This window comes from Myotis brandtii, unplaced genomic scaffold, assembly GCF_000412655.1.
Source record: "Myotis brandtii unplaced genomic scaffold, ASM41265v1 scaffold69, whole genome shotgun sequence".
NCBI lineage: Eukaryota > Metazoa > Chordata > Mammalia > Chiroptera > Vespertilionidae > Myotis > Myotis brandtii.
Genome location: NW_005370700.1, coordinates 1,161,254 through 1,168,430, shown reverse-complemented (window position 1 = coordinate 1,168,430; position 7,177 = coordinate 1,161,254). Strand labels below are relative to the sequence as shown.

Genomic DNA, 7,177 nt, shown 5'->3' with positions numbered 1-7,177 from the left:
CACCCCCGCACTGATCCGCGTGCAGATTGGCACGTTCTTTATTTACAGAGCCTACCAGACTTGCATTTAACTATCTACCTTTATAACAGATTCACGTTTCACATCTTCAACAGGAGGGAGATGTTTGGGCAGGCCTATAAGAGGCTGGCTTGATGGAGGGAGGCCATGCTTTCTTCCCTATCCTGGCCTCTACCCCCAGCAAACAGGTCCCCCGGGTGCTGGTGATAGGAGCGCCTTCCAGGAATGGCTCCCAGGTTTAGCCTCAGAGAACTTGTCTTGGCCCAGATGAGTAAAACAGGACGATTACTTTCAGGGACAAGGAGATTAAGGGGAAAAGGGAAAGGAGCCTGACAGGTCTCCCTCCCACCTTTTGATAACTCTACTTCACTAGGTGGATAGCGCCCCAAATGTCAATCGCTGACCTCGGCCAAACCAGGCAAAGCTTTGCATGCTGTCAGGTGGTCGCCCACAGGCAAGGCCCCCCAAGGCCAGGACAGAAGGGTTCCCTACTCTGAGCAGATTTTATTTTTATTTTTTGGTGGTGTTACAGCTTGTAAGCAAGAACCTCCGATTGGAAAGCTTTATAGTTTGGTGAGATTGCCTTTGGAAAGACACTGGTTAGGACATTCTCATTTGGAATGTTTCTCTAGGTTCATCTTATAAAATAAACTTGCAGTAGAAAGGAAGAGTTGACTAAAAAACAGAAATTAGAACTAGTTCTGTTAGAAATCGGGGTCTGGTCTAGGGTAGGCTCCTGACCTAAAAAAGATAACAATAAAATCAGACCCTTAATTGCTAAACAAATATTAACATTAAGTAGGATTTCTGAAACTTTTGTTTGTTTTTACTGTAAAATAAACATGTGATAGGATATTGGATTTGTGACCTCTGCCCTAGACTGCCATAGAGACAGGGGTGATGGTCTTTCTTTCTTCCCCCACTGCATCTCTGAGGTCCAATACAAGGTCTTGTGGGACATTGATTACTATTTATTAAATAAGCTATTAAAGCAAGTAATTTGTGCCCTAGCCCGTTTGGCTCAATGGATAGAGCATCGGCCTGTGGAATGAAAGGTCCCAGGTTCGATTCCAGTCAAGGGCACATGCCCGGGTTGCAGGCTTGATTCTCAGTAGGGGATGTGCAGGAGGCAGCCAATCACTGATTCTCTATCATCATTGATGTTTCTATCTATCTCTCCCTCTCTGAAATCAATAAAAAATATATTTTAAAAAAAGCAAGTAATTTGTAATCAGAGAAACTTCTTTTGTTTTACATTATCCAAGCAGGTTAAATCTGGACTGAAATCAGACTCCCCTAAAATAGAAATCATAAACATGTGAACAAAAAGGGGCTACATGCTAACTTGACTAGCTCAGGGAAGGCCTGCATAGCAGCCTTGCAAACTCAGAGACCTAAAGTAACCACAAAGGATGGCCTGAAATTAATTTTTTTAAAACTAAAAAGCCGTTTATGGTGGGTAGTCATGTCCTAGACTGGTATCTTCCCTGACGAAGGTCTTAACTGAGCCTGTCTATTCCCTTTTTGCATCTATGATAACATATTGTTGGAATGTCAAAGTAATTTTCTTTATTTTGGACCCCTCAAAGCACAGGCAACCCTCTGTGGAGCCCACTAATCCCCTCATTGTTATTGACCTAATTGTTGACTTCCTGCACCAACCTAAGTAAAACAAGTATGTGTCTATCATTTTACTTTTTATCCAACCCCATTGCTTTCCCCTACTTTGTTTTCTCCCTAATCTATCTCCAAGGGATTTCATGTAGCCCACTTACATCTCCTCTTTTGATTGTAATGTATAAAACAAGGTGTAAAACTGCCATTTTCCAGAGCATTATCTCAATCCGTTGAGATTCTGCTTCCTGGCATTTGTCAACAGTTTAGCTCAAATAAACTCACAAAAATTTTTTCACAGGTTTGATGGAATGTTTCTTACATTAGCAGAATGCAAACCCATTCCTTGACCATAAACCAAGTTCCACTTTCTCATCAGATCACTCATCTCCTTACAATGGCCTGAAATGACTGACTCCTGGCTCATTTAAGCTAATGTTATTGGCAGGGAACAGTTGTAAAACTCATTATCTTCATGCAATCGAGCCATAAGGCATTCAGCTCCTGATATTTCCCATCTATCAAGTCTGTGTCATCTAAGCACAGAGAGTTAAAGGAGTACCAAATTTCAACTTGAAATGAGTTTGCTGTTCCCACTCTCCCCCCATGACTATTTTGACATCGTTTAAAGCAGTGATTTTCAAGGTGTACATGTGTGATGGTAGAGAGAGTGAGTCGGAAGGGCATATGGAATCACCATGCAGGCCTTTTCAACTTGTACAGCAGTGATAAAAGGTTGGCTGTATTCTCCCCAGTCAGTGTACTAGGCAGGTCATATCTGCCAGATGTACTGGGTAAGTAAAAGATTGAGAATTATTGATTTTAATAAAGCTTGGTATTCATTTATAAGAGTAGAGATATTTTATGGTACTTAGTAATTACATTTAGGATGATTTTAACGTATTATTGAGTACAGTCAGAAATTTTCATTATATCTAAAGAGAAAAGATATTTTAGCTGTCATTTGTATTTTAATAAGGTATAACAATAGTGAGTGTAGAAAACAAAGTCCAAATCAACACCACTATCAAATGAAACTACAATTCACTCCCTATCAAATACATTTAGAACATAAATTTAAATGTTTTATGAAAATTACCTCAAAGGCATTTTTTTCCTCTCTCAGTGCGCCATATAAAAGGTTATACTCTGTAAAGTTTATGACCTGCTATGAATGAAGAGACAGTGTGAAAGATCAGAAGAAGAAAATTATAGCTGTCATAGTCCAGCATAGTTTTATGGCCGGGCAGGACATTTTTCACACGGCCGTCAACAGCAGCCCTGGTACCATAGGTTCTCCCTAGACACTGAACTCACACCCCGTTTCCGTTGATCATATTGACTGCAGTCACCCTTTCAAGAGCCTCAATTTCATTCTGGTAAAATCTGCTCTGAAGATGCATTTGAAACCTATTGGACTACCCCCATAAACAGATATACTGTCTCAAGTCCTCGTACTCTGGCCTTTATTTTTAAAGAAACTATTAACCCAAAACAAATAGCTGAGGAATCTTTCAAACCGACTTGAAAACTGGCTGTGGTCACCACACTGACACTGTAAACATTCCCGATACAAGTGAGACTATGTTAATGGGGGTGGCTAGCTCCCATTCCTCTCCAAAATGCTGGGACACACTCTCGCCATTTCTGTATTTATAAAGAAATACATTAATAAGGATAGTAGGACAATATTCCACTGCTGTGAATAATAGGCATGAAATGGCTGACATTATAAACAGTATCACTGATACAAAGGAACTGGGAAATAAAATCTGTCGCAAAGGGAGGCCAATGTAGAAGTGCAGTTCAGATTACCTGGTTCCCACCAAGGGAACCCCAATAAGCTTAATAATATCTGTAATGTGACAAGAAGCACCTCAGCTTTTCAAACAGACATTCACATAGGAATAATTAGAAAACCAGAACTTAAAAGCAACACTCTCACAAATAAAGAGCAGGAAAAATAGAATAATGAAGTTTCTAAAAAAATGTTTTTTATTGATTTCAGAGAGGCAGGGAGAGGGAGAGATAGAAACATCAACGATGAGAGAGAACGTTGAACGGTTGCCTCCTGCACACCCCAGACTGGGATCGAGCCCACAACCCAGGCATGTGGCCTGACTGAGAATCCAACCATGACCTTCTGGTTCATAGGTCGATGCTCAACCACTGAACCACACTGGCCAGGCAGAATAATGAAATTTTGATATGTGAACCCTATTATATAATGCTGCAATTTTGAGTCTTAAAGCATATTTCCCCCCATCAGCAAAGCCTTTCCCTAGCACTCAGATGCTTACGAAGATGCATGAAACACTCTTAACCGTAGACCTGTACCGCATGGCTCATTGCAGCAGTATATGCTATGTCTGTTGTATGAGAAACACAGGGAAAGTTCTAGAATTCTAACTTATGGACAAGAGCAGCAGCAGCAACAGCAGCAAAAACCTCACCTTACAGCATCAACTGGGACAATCCCTTTGGAAAGTCCATTTCACTAACACAGATTTCATTTTGTTTCCCCATCCCTACCCCTTTCACTCTCTACCCTGCCTTCTGTAATCACCTTCCTTCATTAAGTGGGCCTCTTTAGGACAGAACAATAAGAAACAGGGAAGACAAAAGCAGGGCCGGGAGAAATTTCAGCGGGAATGGCCAGGAAAGTGCATGGGGAATTTGTGCTGGCTAGTCAATGCCTCAGCCTGGTGAGCAGAACTGAGCTCTGGAATCCTCTATTAAATCTGCCTTCGAGAAGTCTCCCAGGGCAAGCACCCCATATAACTTATGGGCTTTAGACCTGTGAAGATGAAGCATTGAGAGTGAGATAAACTGAGGCTTCACATAATTCATTAACTGGCTGTGCCTTTATCACCTTCCCATTCACTTGGGATTTTTAATGTTGTGTCATGAATACACTAGGACAATAAGCATAAACCAGGGCTGTTCCAGGTGAACCCAGACACATGGTCACAGTAGGTGTAGGTCAGCTCCCATAGTAAAAACCCACAAATGTTTCTACAGCAGTTCGTACCCGGTCTAGCATTAATTACATAGTATTTTAATATGTGTCATAACTCAGTAAAGTACTGACACACGAGTTCACATCGTTTTCTCGGGGCTCGTACTGCCGAGAGGGCCATCACAGCTTTCTCAGCCTTCGGGTGCTAATGCTCATGCTGTTTCCCTCAGTTTGAATGATGCTCATGGTTTGTTTTATGCCTCCGCAGCCTTGCTTTTTGCTATTATTTCCTCTCTGATGAACACTTTATTCCCACAATAGTTGTATAAAGGAGTGCAAGGAATAGGGCCAGAGGTACCATACAAGTACCAAGAAGAACATCATAGTAGATGTTATGTGCAAGTTTTGCAATGGATCAAAGCCTTGGTTAAAGATGATCAAGCAAACACAGGTAACAAATATAAAAATAGCTAAACTGAACTACCTCAAAATTAAAAACTCCTGTGCATCAAAGGGAACAATTAACAGAGGAAAAAGGCAACCTACAGAATAGGAGAAAATATTTGTAAATCATATATATGATAAGGAGTTAATATGCAGAATACTAGTATATAAAGAACTCCTACAACTAAACAATAAAAAGCCAAAACCCACTTCAAAATGGGCAAAGAAGTTGAATAGATATTTCCCCAAAGAAGACATACAAATGGCCAACAAGTATATGAAAAATGTTCAACAAGTTTAATTACTAGGGAAATGCAAATCAAAACTACAATGAGCTACACCTCTCACCCATCAGGATGACTATATCAAAACAAAACAAAAATGGAAGCAGGAAAGGTTTGGCGAAGATGTGGAGAAATTGGAACTCTGTGTACTGTTGGTAGGAATGTAAAATGGTATGACTCCTATGAAAAATATTATGGCGGTTTCTCAAAAAATTAAGACTACAACTACTATATGATCCAGCAATCCTACTTCTGGGTACATATATCTGATAGAACTGAAAGTAGGGACTCAAACAGGTAATGCACAACCATGTTCACAGCAGCATTATTCACAATAACCAAAGGGTGGAAGCAACCTAAGTATCCACTGATAAATGAAAGGATAAACAAAATGATCTATATATATTAAACCCTAATATGCAAATAGACCAAACATTGGAACAACAGAACTGGTTGCTATGACGCGTGCTGACCACCAGGGGGCGTGTGCGGAACATGGTGGGCGTTGGCCGCAGCAGGATGGTGGAGCAGGTGAGTGGGGGTGCCAGACCAAGGCAGGGCACCGGTCACTGTCATCGGAGTATGCCTCTGGTGGTTACTGAAAATTCTTTGCTCGTATGCACCGCAGTCCTGCCTGGCACTCACACCTGCTGACGGCGCAGACCCCGGCTCCGCTCACACCCACTACTGGCACCGGAGTCGCCGCTTGCACCCACTGCCAGTGCCTGGCGCCAGCCCCAATCACTTGGTGCCATCAGTGGGTGCAAGCACCGGCTGCTGGCCACGATTGCCCCTGAGGGCTTCTCCACCTCCCCCAGCTCTTGAGGAGTGATTGGGGCCAGCAGCTGCCTCTTGCACCTGCTGCCAGCAACAGCCTCTTGCACCTGCTGCCAGCAACAGCCCCGTTTGCACCCGCTGCCGGTGCCGCCGCTTGCACCCATTGCCAGCGCCAACCCTACCTGCACTCGCAAGCTGGTACTGGAGCTGCCAATCCCACTCTCTGCCGGCGCCCAGCGCCAGTCCCGATCACTCAGCACCTCAGCTGGTGCGAGCGGCAGCTGCAGGCGCCAATTGCTCCTGAGGGCTTCTCCACCTCCCCCTGCTCCTGAGGGGCGCTCGGGGCAGCCACTCATGCTCGCACCCACTGATGGCGCCAGCCCTGCTTACACCCGCTGCTAGCATTGGCCCCAATCGCTCAGCACCATCAGCGGGTGCGAGCGGGGCTGGCACTGTCAGCACGTGGGAGTGGCAGTGGCAGGAGCGGGGCTGACGGCAGACAGGGGACTGGGGGCCGTAGCAGGAGGGGCCGATTGGGGGCACAGAGAATGGGCCCAGACCCGCCCCTGTGCCCATCACAGCCTTGCAGCCCACAGTTCCTTTCAAGGTGCACAAATTCGTGCACTGGATCCCTAGTATATACATACAACAGAATGTTCCAGGATTCAAAAAAAAAGAAATCCTGACACATGCTACAACATGGCTGAACCTTGAGAACATTATGCTAAGTGAAAGTAGCCAGTGACACAAGGACAGATATTATGTAATTCCACTTAGATAAGGTACCTAGAATAGCATAATTCATAGAGACAGAAAAGAGAATGGCGGTTGCCTGGGGCTGGGGCAGGGGCAAATAAGGAATTTTAGTTTTGCAAGATAAAGAAGTTCTAGAGGTTGGATGCACAATGTGAGTATACTTAATACTGAAATATACACTTAAAAATGGTTAAGATGGTAAATCTTATGATCCTATCTAATAATAGACAAACATGGTAATTAACCATACCTCCGCTACGCTTCCCATTGGCTAATCAGGGTGATATGCAAATTAACTGCCAACCAAGATGGCGGCCGGCAGCCA

At 43.6% G+C, this 7,177-nt stretch overlaps 1 protein-coding gene across 3 annotated transcripts in view; it reads right to left on the bottom strand.

Moving 5' to 3' along the window:
• Positions 1–7,177, bottom strand: part of PIGN (phosphatidylinositol glycan anchor biosynthesis, class N) — an 88,985-nt gene that overhangs the window by 1,259 nt on the left and 80,549 nt on the right. The gene's annotated exons all lie outside the window — the stretch shown is intronic.